The sequence below is a fragment of the Mus caroli genome, chromosome 15 (genome assembly GCF_900094665.2).
Source record: "Mus caroli chromosome 15, CAROLI_EIJ_v1.1, whole genome shotgun sequence".
Classification (NCBI taxonomy): domain Eukaryota; kingdom Metazoa; phylum Chordata; class Mammalia; order Rodentia; family Muridae; genus Mus; species Mus caroli.
Genome location: NC_034584.1, coordinates 54,101,544 through 54,116,354, shown reverse-complemented (window position 1 = coordinate 54,116,354; position 14,811 = coordinate 54,101,544). Strand labels below are relative to the sequence as shown.

The window sequence follows — 14,811 nt, the reverse complement described above, 5'->3', positions numbered from 1 at the left end:
GAACATCCACTCCTGTGTTTGCTAGGCCCCGGCATTGTCTCACAAGAGACAGCTATATTTGGGTCCTTTCAAAAATATGGAACGCTTCACGAATTTGCGTGTCATCCTTGCGCAGGGGCCATGCTAATCTTCTCTGTATCGTTCCAATTTTAGTATATGTGCTGCCGAAGCGAGCACGTAAGTGTTCATTTTAAACCAAACTTCCCAAACCACTTTCTTATTCTATTGATGTTCAAGATCACACTCTGTCTCTCTGCAATGCAGAGAAAGGAATGAAGCAAGTTTTGAGGGGAGAATTAAAGTAGGGTGTCACTATAGAATTCTAATACTTAGAGAAACCTATTTTCTTAACCTCTGCCTGGGTGGAGGGGGGGACTTGCAAGATTGTTGCCTGCCACAAGCAGGTGAAACCCAAGGAGGAAAGTGTTCATACACTGCAGATTAGTGGAAGCTATTAATGGACTTCATGGAGTTTGCAGGGCAGGTTATGAGCAAGAAGGACACAATTCACACAGAAATCCTCAGGATGTAGGAAGGATCCTTGACCCAGGGCTGGCTGTGCACATGATAAGCATCTCTTCTATAACACCCAGGATCCCTTGGTACTGAAGGAAAAACACATCTATATAATAAAATATATCTGTGTAAATATTTAAATTAGCAAAAAATATTTTAAAAGCTATTTGGATAAAAGGGGAAATTTCAAGAATCATTAATGTATTTCCAGTAATTATAATGGATGTTCAACATTTCAAAGTTTCAGTGACACAGCAAAGCCAGCATTGGGCTAGATACTTAGGTTTAGATTTAAAAATAAAAATTCACATCTTTATATACTTAAGAGTTAGGAGAAAGATGGACACAATAAATTCAAAGTAAATAGAAGTAAGGACATGATAAACATTAAAATATAAACCAGCAAAGTCATGTGTAAACATTTTTAGGAAATCAAAATGCCAGCACTAAACTTTATTTATTTTTATTAGATTTTTTTCATTTACATCTCAAACGCTAACCCCTTTCCTAGTTTCCTCTCCAAAAATCCCCTATACCCTCCCCCCTTCCTGTCCTCCCCAACCCATCCCCTCCCACTTCCTGGCCCTGGCATCCCCCTATACTGGGGCCTAGAATCTTCACAAGACCAAGGGCCTCTCCTCCCACTGATGGCCAACTAGGCTATCCTCTGCTACATATGCAGCTAGAGACAAGAGCTCTGGGGGTATTGGTTAGTTCATATTGTTTCTCCTATATGACTGCAGACCCCTTCAGCTCCTTGGGTACTTTCTCTAGCTCCTTTATTGGGGGCCCTGTGTTCCATCCAATAGATGACTGTGAGCATCCACTTCTGTATTTGCCAGGCACTGGCATAGCCTCACAGGAGACAGCTATATCAGGGTCCTGACAGCCAAATCTTGTTGGTATAGCAGATGCTGGTGAGGATGTGGAGAAAGAGGAACACGTCTCCATTGTTGGTGGGATTGCAAGCTTGTACAACCACTCTGGAAATCAGTTTGGTGGTTCCTCAGAAAATTGGACATAGTTCTATTGGACAATCCAGCAATATCACTCCTGGGCATATACCCAGAAGATGTTCCAACTTATAACAAGAACACATGCTCTACTATGTTCATAGCAGCTTTATTTAAATTTGGAAAGAACCCAGCTGTCCCTCAACAGAGGAATGGATACAGAAAATGTGGTACATTTACACAATGGAGTACTACTCAGCAATTAAAAACAATGAATTTATGAAATTCTTAGGCAAATGGATGGATCTGGAGGATATCATCCTTAGTGAGGTAACCCAATCACAAAAGAACACACATGGTATGCACTCACTTTTATGTAGATATTAGCCCAGAAACTTAGAATACCCAAGATACAATTTGCAAAACACATGAAACTCAAGAAGAAGGAAGACCAAAGTGTGGATACTTTGATCCTTCTTAGAAGGGGGAATAAAATACCCATGGAAGGAGTTACAGAGACAAAGTTCAGAGCTGAGACTGAAGGAGAGACCATCCAGAGACTGCCCTACCCTGGGATCCATCCTATAAACAACCATCAAACCCAGACACTATTGCATATGCCAGCAAGATTTCGATGAAGGGACCCTGATATAGCTGTCTCCTGTGAGGCTATGCAAGTGCCTGGCAAATACAGAAGTGGATGCTCACAGTCATCTATTGGATGGAACACAGGGCCCCCAATAAAGGAGCTAGAGAAAGTACCCAAGGAGCTGAAGGGGTCTGCAGCCATATAGGAGAGACAATATGAACTAACCAATACCCCCCAGAGCTCTTGTCTCTAGCTGCATATGTAGCAGAGGATAGCCTAGTTGGCCATCAGTGGGAGGAGAGGCCCTTGGTCTTGTGAAGATTCTAGGCCCCAGTATAGGGGAATGCCAGGGCCAGGAAGTGGCAGTGGATGGGTTGGGGAGGACAGGGAGGGGGGAGGGTATAGGGGATTTTTGGAGAGGAAACTAGGAAAGGGGTTAGCATTTGAAATATAAATGAAAAAAAATCTAATAAAAATAAATAAATAAATAAATAAATAAATAAATAAATGGTTAGTGCTGGCATTTTGATTTCCTAAAAATGTTTACACATGATTTTGCTGGTTTATATTTTAATGTTTATCATGTCCTTACTTCTATTTACTTTGAATTTATTATGTCCATCTTTCTCCTAACTCTTAAGTATATAAAGATGTGAATTTTTATTTTTAAATCTAAACCTAAGTATCTAGCCCAATGCTGGCTTTGCTGTGTCACTAAAACTTTGAAATGTTGAACATCCATTATAATTACTGGAAATACATTAATGATTCTTGAAATTTCCCTTTTTATCCAAATAGCTTTTAAAATATTTTTGCTAATTTAAATATTTACACAGATATATTTTATTATATAGATGTATCTTTCCTTCAGTACCAAGGGATCCTGGGTGTTATAGAAAAAAGGATTACCAGACATTCTCAGACTATATCTGACACAATACATACCATCATTTATGCTACATGTTAATTATCCCAATATTTGACATATATAAGACTTCATAGATGAACTGCAAAAAAAAATAAATAAATCTACCATAAAACATCTGAAATTTCAACTGTCCAGTGGTAGCACCTGCAATAGTCTAGATAAGCAAATGAATGGACTGTAAAAGTCTTAACTAGCTTATTTTGTTATTGTTTTCATTTTTTAGTTAAATAATTCATCTTGACTATGACCTCAGTTTCCTCTCCCTCTTCTACTCCCAGTCCTTTCCCTCCCCCACCTCTCCAACCTCCATCCACTCCTCCTCTGTTTCTCTTCAGAAAAGGAGAGGCCTCCCATGGATATCAACCACCCTTGGCATATCAAGTTGTAGTAAAAGTACGTACATCTCCTACTGAGGCTAGATGAGGCAGTAAAAGCAGGCAACAGAGTCAGAGACAGCCCCTGCTCTCCTCTCACACCCTGATGATAGGAATCCCATATGAAGACCAAGCTACACAACTGTTACATATGTGCAGAGGGCTTAGGTCAGTCCTATGCATGCTCTCTGGTTGGTTGCTCAGACTCTGTGAGTCCCTGTGGGCCCAGGTTAGTTGATTCTGTAGGTTTCTTGTTTCTGTACTTAACCTCTCTGACTCCTGCAAATCATTCCTCCCCCTCTTCCACAGAATTCTCCAAGCTCTGCCTAGTGTTTGGCTGTGGGTCTCGACATCTGTTTCTACCATTTCCTGGGTGATACCTCTCTGATGGTGATTACTCTAGGCTCCTTTCTGCAAGTAGAGCAGAATATCATTAACAGTGTTAGGAGTGGGCTGCGTCTCACGGCATGTGTCTCAATATGGGCCAGGCATTGGTTGCTATCCCCTCAACTTCTGCTCCATCTTTACCTCTACATCTTGTAAACAGGACAAATTGTAGGTTAACTGCTATGTGGCTGGGCTGATGCCCCAGTTCCTCCTTTGGAAGTTTGGCTTGGTTCAGGTTCCATACCCCACATTGCTAGTAGTCTTAGCTAGTGTCAACCTCATAGATTCCTGGGAGTTTCCATTGTCCTAGGTTTCAAGCTCATTACAGAGATTGTTCCCCTACTCCCCCCATTCATAATTAACTTTATTTTTAAAAAAACTCGCAAGTAAAAACCTCATTTTAATTATTTTTAATTTTTTCATTGTTTAAGGATTTTATATATGCATACAATGTGTTTTGATCAAATCCAAAATCTATTTCCTCTCTCAATTTCTTCCTTATTCATCTACCACTTTTCCTTCCGTGTGCTCCTTTTCAAGATCCATTAAGTGTACATAGGGGACCCTAAATGTCTGTGGCAATAAGACCACCTATGAGACGATGTGTGGCCTCTCAAGGCCCACATTCCTGAAAGAAAAAGACTCTCTGTTCCCCAATAGCTAATAACTCCTCAGCTAGGGGTGGGACTTTCTGAGTTCCTCTCTCATGCATGCTGGAATCTTGGATGTATTAATCTCATGCAGATGTATAAAGCCATAGCCACTACAAGCCCATGTGTATAAGACCTTGTTACATCTGGCCAATGCTTTTATGCAGTAGACACCCACTACTTCTACTAGGCTTACTATCTTATCACCCTACTTCTATGACATCTCTCAGATTTTGGGCAAGGCTGTGATATAGACATCACATTTAGAACTGACCACTGTGTAGTCTCTTATTCTCCTGCATCCTAACAAGTTGTAATTGTGATTGACTGGGAAATAAAAAATTAAAAACTTCTCTGATGAGAGATAAGAGTGGCACCAATCTATGGGTATACACATTAAAAAGTAGATTAAAGTCTAATACTGTGCCTCTTTAACAGAATAAGAGCAGTAGGTTTTCCCCTAATGCCTAAAACATATCTGACTGAGGATTTGGAGTCCAGGACTACAAATGAGTTTTAGCTTGTGGACCAGGCTTTAAATCCAATGGGAAAGTTGTTGGTTACTCCCTCAATCTTCCTGCCATTATTGAGTAAGCATATCTTGCAAGGTTGGTCATTACTGTACCTCACAGGGTTCACAGCTGGGTAAGACTAGTCATGACTTTTCTCCCTCAATAGAGTGTATTGAACTTTCTACCACTAAGAGAGCTAGCCAGTAGTGAAGAAGCCTCCAGATCACTGCTAACTTAATTTATTTACCTCTCATGACTCAAGCATTTGGTATCTCCAGCAATAGGATCATAGCATCGAGTTCTAGAGGACAGCCAAGGTCAACGGCAATAGTCTGTAATTTTGAGATTTTTAGTACTGCATTGATCAACAATTTCAAAAGAGGAGCCAAGCACTGAGACACTGCTTCCCTTGTTTTAGAGTTACTCCACCCAAATGTTTGTACATACATAAGTAGATATCTTATGGAAGATTCTACAGTATTGTCTCCTTATGGAATTTTCAAGTCTTTAGTGTCAGTTGGGCATTTCGGCTAAGAGCATCACCACTGAGTCCTGGAGGCCTTTCACATCCCTAGTGTCTAGGACTTTCTAGAGGTTTCCCCCCATCCCCACCCCACACTGCTGCATATTTCTATTCATTATTCTGGTCCTCTGGGCTTTCCCCCATACCTGATCTTGCTTCCCTTTTCCCTTCCCACTCCTCTCTCCCACCCAGGTCTCTCCCTCCCTCTGCATCTGGTGATAATTTTATTGTCCCTGCTTCTAAGTGAAAGAGGGAAGCATCTAAGTGAAGCATCCACACTTGGGTCTTCCGTCTTGTTAAGGTTCATATGGTCTGTGAGTTATAGCATGGGTATTCTGAACTTGTAGTGTCAGTAGCCCAACTATTAGAATCCCCTAGAAGCCCATCTTAGTGAGTCATTTCATGGCATCTTTGTTTGCTCGATGCCAGTTTTCTGGCCAAAGGGTTCACAAAGAGATGAAAAGGGGAAGGATTATTATGTTCAAAAACTCATACTAGAACTGCAGCCACACTAAGTATACACAAAAAAGCCACTTCTACTCAGAAAAGCCACTCTGCTCAACTCTCTTACCTCCCAGTGCTGTCTCCTTTGGCTGATTGAACCTTTACGAGTTTTTTGGGACAGAGCTGAAGCACACTTCAGATAAGAAGACTATTTCCCACAGTTCAAAACTTGGCCTTTACATTGGGAAACAGGGGGTTGGGGGGAGGGAATCATAAGCCAAGTAAGATCTGAGGTAAACATGTTTAGATCAGAAGGGAGTCAGAAACCACAGTTATCAAAAAAAAAAAAACTAAAATGACAAGAATGCCTAGGAAGTGGTTTCAGGTGTTGGCACTTGAAAGGGTTCAGTGTGTTCTAAACCTTAAATAAGTTTAAAGAAATAATTAAACTTTTGAAAGTATGCAGAAGGGGCAATATGTTAGAAACTGTTCTAAACCCTTTGTTTTACTTATATATAAACTATGATCATGTATGTTCCCTATCATCAAAATCATGATATAACTTGCTGTCCTTTTTAAAGATGACCAAGTCCCAGTCAGAGAGATATTAAGAAACTCACTAGATTATCAGAGCTAATTTGTACTGGAGTCAGGCTTTAGATTAGGGAATATGCTTTTAAAAACACTGCTCATATTACTGTCCAACCCATCAGCAATATCAAAGACATGAGCTCCTAGGTTAGATGGTCAAGCTGGCCCACAAAATCTCTTTAAGGAGTCAGAAACCTGGAGAGAAGTGTGCATCCTGAAGCCCCAACCTTGCTGAGAGTTGAGACTGTAAGAGCCTGCAATATCATTCCTTATGTCCTCCATTCTAAAGTATGTGTGGTTTTGAGCTGAGCTAATTCCCTGATAGTAGAGTCGCAGCATTGATTCATCAGTTGTCGTAGACTGGCCACACACAGTGGAGAGAGAGCTTCAGAGAGAATGAGATGAGTGAGAATTCCACAGTATGTGTCTGTGATGAGACACCATGTGAGGCCTTGTCTTGTCATTTCTCTTATGGAATTTATGCTCTGAAGAGAATGGCAAGTATCAGTCATTGAATTGAATGATGTGAGTGTGTAGCTGCAGGGCGATCAAGGTGCTCTGAAGGAGAGGAGCACAGGTCTGTCTCTGTGGGTAATACACAGAGGGCCAGCTGCCTGGGGCAGCAACAGTGTCTGTCTTTAAAAAAGAAATGCATGGCTTGGAGATATAAGATAAAAGGGGTGGAAGATTAGGTAGGTGACACTGAAGAGAGTTTTGAGCGAATCAACAACCCTTATGAAGGCAAAGAAACAAGGACCGAAATCTCCTACTGTGTTCAGCTCCAAGGCAGGGAACAGGTGTGCAGGGAGTTAATAGGAAGAAATGTGGACCAGACAACCCTTGATAGGGCCACAGACTCTGTACAAATGGTCTGGGAAAGCCATGAAAGAAGCTGTGGGAATATGGATATCACACATACACTACCCATTCCAGCAAAGCCTTCTGAATCCCAATATGTCTATAGGAGATAATCATCATAGTCTTAATAGCAAATTAACCTACCCCATGAGCCTCTCTTTCTCCAAATGCACAAAAGGGGTATTTTATGATTAAGGCAACGAGTACCATGTCCCACACCATATCCAGTTCTTGGTAAATAATAGGTGACAACCTAATTTGTATTCAGTCCCTATTCATTCTGAACTCTGTTTTTCTCCCAATTCAGCTGAGTGAATATTCTAAGACCTCACTTTGTGAAAACAGACAGCCCATCATTACTTCAGCCCAGTAGTCCACTGTGAGGCACCCTGTGAGAGCAGTCTGAGGACTACCAGCTTCTCTGAGGAAGAGAAAGGATGAAGTGAAAGGAAGAAATGTTGACTTGTTTCCAGCATAACTTTACTGTATGCTTTCTTAAATAAGAGCATAATTGTAATTGAGCCCAAAATATTAATACTATTCCTCCAAAAGCCTATGAATTGTAACCATTTCTTGTGTGAATATTCATTTGAGAAAATTATATCTATATTTATGTACATTTTTTATTTATTCAATTTACAACTGCAGGATCATTTCATAATATGTGTTCTGAATCAAAAGTAAATAAATAAAATTTAGTGTCTCCCTTCAAGGACATCATAGTGTACAAGAAAGAGAAAGCATTTAAGTGAAGAATGGAAGAATTGGAGCAGAGGTGCCAACTAGGGATTTGAATTGAGTTGAAGTCTGTGCTTTGAATCCACCAACTAAGACGGAAAAGTACTGATGAGAGCAGAATTGCCTGCTTGAAGAAGTGAGAACCCAAGAAGAGTATTTTCCCATCTATAGACTGAGGAATAACCTTTTCAACCTCCAAGTAAATAAGTTAAACTTAGCAATGCACTGATCATTTTCATCTGCAAGGAAAAGTTCCAAATTACTAGCATTAAGTACCTCGAAACCATCATGGCAATAAGCCTGTGTATTAGTTAGGGTTTTCTAGAGTCACAGAACTTATGGATAGTCTCTATATAGTAAAGGAATTTATTGATGACTTACAGTCTGCAGTCCAATTCCCAACAATGGTTCAGTAGTAGCTATAAATGGAAGACCAAGGATATAGCAGCTAGTTACTCAGTCCCACACAGCAAGCAGGCAAGGGAGCAAGAGCGAGACTCCCTTCTTCCAATGTCCTTAAATTGTCTCCAGATGAAAGGTGTAGCCCAGATTAAAGGTGTGTTCCATCACACCTTTAATCCCAGATGACCTTGAACTCAGAGATTTAATCTTCTGGAATCCATAGCCACTATGCCTCAAGATCTCCATACCAAGATCCAGATCAGAAACTTCTATCTCCAAGCCTCCAGATAAGGATCACTTGGTGGGCCTTCCAATTCTGGATTGTAGTTCATTCTAAATATAGTCAAGTTGACAACCAGGAATAGCCACTACAGTCTGTGTTCAAGATGTAGGTCATAGGAAGAAGTCATTATGTGTACCATATAATGATGATCTCACCAAAAAACAACAAAAAACAAAAGATGGCACTTTTGTTATATTATTATTTGGCTACATAGTGAGATGCCTGAATATTCTGAGGCTAGTAAAATTTGGCTAAGTTTTTCTAACATAGAGGGTTGAAATATTCAACATCTAGGGGGAAACGGGCTTCTAGGTGTGCAATAGCCAGTGGCTGTTGTTGATCTGGATGAATCTGAGTATAGGGAGCAGGACAAAGCACAACAGTGGAAGGTGGCAAACACATGAGAGAGGAGTGTGGGCATGATTGGTAGAGAGACATTAGAAGGTATCTGTCTCCATTTCATAACACACCCAACAGCTGGGAGCCTACCTCTTCCGGGAAATAAAAGTGAATCCTGCCCTTTGCTGAACTCAACATGTCTGCACAGCCTTGCAGCTCAGAAGTACTTCTGTGTTAGTCTTTTTTTAAAAAATGTAAATATCATCGTAATTATGGAATAGTCCTAACCCCCATTCTCACTCCATTTTGCCAATGAAAAGACAGTCCAGTTCACTAACGAGCAGGAGGCTAAGTGGTAGGATTATTCTTCTAAAGTAACATCCTTCCTAACTCTGCTCTCACTTTGAGTCTGAAGAGGGAGGCTAGGGAGAATTGTTAGTGCTTGGGAGAGACAGAGACATTGAGAGCCCAGCCTGAAAAACCAATTAAGAAAAAGAAGACAGTTCGAGTGAGATTCTGCTTTTCCCCAGCAAACAGTCAGTGAAGAGTACCCCTGTTATTGATAGACTGCTATGGGGCTGCTGTGCCTCCATGAGCTCATGTGGTCCAGAACCAGCATCCTGGAAGTGTACAAGTTAATAACGATGCCCAGTAATGCTGCATACAAGATATTTGACATCTTCACACTGGAACTATTAATCTCTTGCTTTTCTTAAAGCATCGCCATTATCATCTTCTTTTGGAACATACTACTCAAATCTGGGATGGATAGCAAAGGCTGTTGTTTTTTACATAATTCTCTGGTTTTAGATTCTGAATAGTCTCATCTTTAAAACATTCTTAACAGTGCTAGAGTCAAAATCCAACACAAGCTTGTCAATAATCTGTGTGCTGCTTGACTCTTAATCACTAGCAATTACAAACCTCTGCAGTCAATACTTGTGGAAGGAAAACAAAAGTAGTATGTGATATTCAAAGGGTATATTTTGAGCTTCGTTGTGCAGTATTGTTTGTAAGCAATAAATTTGGCTCATAGAAACTGCTTGATACTGAAGTGTTTGGCAACAACTTTCTGTTATTCTTCTGAAGTCATGAGTAGAGAAGCAGTTAATTATGACCGAAACACTTCATGTAGGTACATATGTGCATATGCACACATGTATGCACACACAGAGACAGACGAGACAGAGAGAAGAGAGGGAGACAGAGAGGGGGAGGGGGTAGGGAGGGGGAGCTCTTCCATCTTCTGAGTTTTAGCAAGCTGTTGAGTACCAAAAAATCCAACAAGTCATTATGTGACTTTTCATTTACTATCCAAGTTGGGAAATACAGAGTCCTAGAAAATATGCATTAGATTTGATGGTTTAAAATTGCCCTTACAATTGGCATGTCAGTTAGGAAATTTAATTAACTCTGAGAGTCTTTTTTTTTCCAGTAGTAAAATTGAGATGATAACAAGAGTTGCTGCAGGAGGAAAATCCTGATGCAGGTACAAGAGGTCATATTTTCTTTGACCATCACAGTAGACAGTTCAGCTGAGATTCCTTCCTACAACCCACAAACGTGTCATCTTGCAGTTAAGCACTTCCCCAATAATCAATCTCTATGCGCCAGCTTCATTAAGCACTACATCCTTGTCCTAGAGACAATCCACAGGGGTTCAAGGTTTGGCTTGCTTTGTTCAATAATGGACAGCTAGAGTGAACCACTCCAGCACCATAAATGCCAGCTGGATCAACGTCAGCTTGTTGGAGGCACTTTTCCCTGCCAAGCAAGTGCTTCTCCAGAGAGACCATTCATCCCCACTTTAAACTTTCCACAAACCCATCTCCAATTCTGGGTCTTTTCCCCTAGCATTGTGGTAGTTATTACACCGGATAGTTCTTCAGATATTAGTGTCCCACAAATATTGGACAAGGTGAAGCTGGAGTTCTAGTAAGCATACTATGGTTTCAAGTCTAGCCCTCCCTTTTGCCTTTTACCTGAATCACCTCATTGCTGCACACGAGATGAGATGAAGGAAGTTACACCACCATAGAACTCTGCATTTTATGATTATTAGTATCAATGTTTTCTGACTTTAACAGCAGTAGATGACAACGAGTTGAATATTCCATAAGAATCAACATTATTTAGTATGGTTTTCCTGAGAAGAATGCCTGGGATTCTACCATATATACTTAGCCTTCAGAGACCTTAAAATTCAACGTATTATTTGCTACTTATTAAACTGATAGTGAGCACAAGTTTGAGTGATAAGAAATTTGGAAAGTGCTCACTCCCAAGAGCAAAGGTCCCTGTCATTTATTCATTCTTTCCTTTGCTTCTCGTCCACACAACCAGATGCTGTGAATTGTATGCTTTCCATGTATTCAGTGTGCTAAGAACATCCTATAGAGTCGCCATTTTCATCTTCACTTCAACAACATGTAGCTTGAAAGCACTAAATTTTGTATAAGATGATCCAGACAGGACAAATCAGAGGGAGAACTGCAATCTAGTTGTCCCTAAACTCCATGCTTTTGGTGCATATCATATTACATTGCCCTCCTCACCCCTGGAACACAGCTAATATAAAGTTAATTCTAGGAGAAGCCGTAGAATGTAATATCAAAGTCCAAAAGACAACATGCATTTAGACACATGATCTTCTGAGAGTTCTTAGAAAAGGCACAAGTTGGCATTTGGGTGACAAGACTCACTTCTGAATAGAAAGTTCAGAAATTTTGTTAAAGAGACACAGTAAAAAGGACCCAGACTTGAATCTGGCAGATTTGAGTCTGAGCCTTTTTTTTTCTTATTAATAACTGCATGGCCTTAGACATCTTATTTAACCTCTCTGTACCTTCATTTTGTTATTTATGAAAGGCCTCACTGACTTGTTGTAGATTAAAGGAAGCGTGAAATACATTAAGGTCAATAGCTGACAGTGTAGCAGACACTTAACATATGAAGTGTGATTCAAGCTAACTCAAATGTCTAGATTAGAGTAAGAAAATTAAACAGCATTTTGTCTTCAAGAAAGCTATACCCAGCCTGGGGAGATGGATCAGTGGGTAACATGCTCACTGTGGAAACATGAGGACCTGAATTTGGGTTCCCAAGACTTACATAAGAGCCAAGTGGAGTACTGCACATAAATAACACCCAGCGTTTTGAAGGAAGAAGATACCAGAAACTCAATGGCCTATTGCAAGTCTAGCAAAGTGTGCTAATATAGTGATTTCCAAGTTCAGTGACAGGCCCTGTCTCAAAATATTGAGAGCAACAAAAGAAGATCCAGATATTAACCTCTGCAAGTATATATGCTCACACACAGCAGGGATGGGGGAGAGTGGGAGGGAGAGAGAGAATCACAGTTAAACCACAAGGGGTCTTGGTTCTTTTCTTCATGTTTAGTTTATTCAGTGGTCATGAAAAGAATAGGTTCCCATATATATGCTAGGCTAACATGAATATACACAGTGTCGTGAGCCACTGGCTACAGTTCTGAGTGCTTTGGTATAATAATAAACTTCCACAAGAAGTACAATAGTACTGTCCTTAATTAAAATTACTAAATAACTCTACTTGCTAACAAACTTGTTTGCTTAACAAAGAAACTAAAAACAAATAAGCAATACAACAATGCCCATGCTTCCAAAACATTTCAAAAAGTTAAACAAAGGAAATGGGCAATGCACATCATTTGAACTGGTATTAATTCAATTTAATTGCAAGAAAACAGTAGAACAATAAAATACTTGGAACTTTGTCAATGGCTAGTTAGTAATTCTATGGACATTTTTAGAAGGAAAAATAGCAATTATATAATGAAAATACTTAGCAGTTATCATCAAAGGCACTTTACTAATATAAACTAATTAATCTCTCCTGAAATGCCCTGTCAGGAGAGATCACCTAGTCCCCATTTGAGAGAGTAATAGAGACCAAAGCATGTAATGGAACAATATATTTCTGTTCAGCATCACCAACAGTTGGGCACTCTGAAGGAAGACCACAGAGTGAATACTTTGGTCCTTCTTAGAAGAGGGATCAAAATACCCATGGGAGGAGATATAGAGACCAAGTTTGGAGCAGAAACTGAAGGAAAGGCCATCCTGAGACTGCCCCACCTGGAGATCCATCCCATATACAGTTACCAAACCCAGACACTGTTGTGGATGCCAACAAGTGCTTACTGACAGAAGCCTAATATAGCTGTCTCCTGAGAGGCTCTGCCAGTGCCTGACAAATACAGAAGTGGAGCCTCACAGCCACCATTGGACTGAGCACAGGGTCCGTAATGGAGGAGCTAGAGAAAGGACCCAAGGAGCTGAAGGGGTTTGTAGCCCATAGGAGGAACAACAATATGAACCAACAAGTACCCCCAGAACTCCCAGGGACTAAACTACTAACCAAGGAATACACAAGGAGGGACTCAAGGCTTCGACCGCATATGTAACAGAGAATGGCCTTGTAGGACATCAATGAGAGGAGAGGCCATTGGTCTTGTGAAGGCTCATTGTCCCAGTGTAGGAGAATGTCAGGACAGGGAAGCAGGAGTTGGTGGGTTAGTGAGCAGGGGAAGGAAGGGTAGTATGGGGGGGCGGGGGGGTCAGAGGAAAAATGAGGAAAGGAGATAAAACTCAAAATGTAAATAAAGAAAATATCTAATAAAAATATTTTTTTTAAAAAAGCATCCAAGAGGATTTCCAGACCAATGAAGACAGTTTTCGTGTGTGTGTGTGTGTGTGTGTAGCTGCATATGTAAGAGGATGGCCTAGTTGGCCATCAATGGGAACAGAGGCCCTTGGTCTTGCGAATATTCTATGCCCCAGTACAGGGGAATGAAGATGGCTTGCTTAATGAGTAACTTGCCCAGATGATGTATGTAGTGAGTTCAGTAAATTCTTGGTTACTCCTGACTCCAACCTTGCCTCACATCATCCAAACTGTCCCAGAGAATTCCTCTCATTGAGTTACTGCCCCAGGCAGTCACACACTCCTGAATTCATCAGTTCTTGTTCTTCTAGCCAGTGAGAGTATTTTGACTTCAAACATACAAAATCAAAAGACAGGCAGAGCAAACCGTGCCTCTTGTAAAACCAAGTTTATCATGTTAAAATGTGCTCCACAGGCCTCAGCTTCAGTCCAACTATAACACCAAGAATTACTTCAGGAGGATGATTGGTGTTTTTTTCCTTTAGTTAAGTAAAACTATAAATGAAAAGTGAGTTACACCTACTATGACCTAATTTAATCCATGTTAAAGTCTAAGACAAAATCTCATTTGCATATCACGTTTTCTTTAACTAAAAGAAGGTCCAAAATCTGTACAGATTCCAGACCTGAGACTAGCTGGATCTGCCTGTTTGGGGGGGTTGACTTTGTGATTCGGAGTAAGAGCATGTGTTTCATGGGACCTCTGAGGGTCTGAGACCCTGCTGAGACGGGCTCAGCTTCATCAGGCACAGGAGGCCTGCACTGTGTTTCTCACGCTAACTCCAATCATTCTATAAAAGCCCTGTTTAGGATGTCATACGAATAATGAAATGAAGAACAGAGGGGCATGAAATGGAACAGTGAAGAAGATACAGACAGAGAAATAGCAGAATAAAGTAACCAGGGATGGGAGAAGACACAGTGGCGAGTGTGAGTCACAAAGCTAAGGCTTTATATGTGTTATATTCACCCAGCCTCGTATAATATTATTGAAGCAGTATAATTATTGTCCAGTTTTAT

At 40.5% G+C, this 14,811-nt stretch overlaps 1 long non-coding RNA gene and 1 other non-coding gene across 2 annotated transcripts in view; one reads left to right on the top strand and one right to left on the bottom strand.

Moving 5' to 3' along the window:
- LOC110310989 overlaps positions 1 to 7,867 on the top strand; it is a 50,210-nt gene extending 42,343 nt beyond the window's left edge. Inside the window, exon 4 of the long non-coding RNA XR_003834995.1 lies at positions 7,633 to 7,867. This is a non-coding gene — a long non-coding RNA (uncharacterized LOC110310989). The remainder of the gene's footprint in view (positions 1 to 7,632) is intronic.
- LOC115029514 lies at positions 71 to 177 on the bottom strand. The gene has a single exon (XR_003835075.1). It is a non-coding gene; the product is annotated as a U6 spliceosomal RNA (small nuclear RNA).
- Positions 7,868 to 14,811: the final 6,944 nt, after the last annotated feature.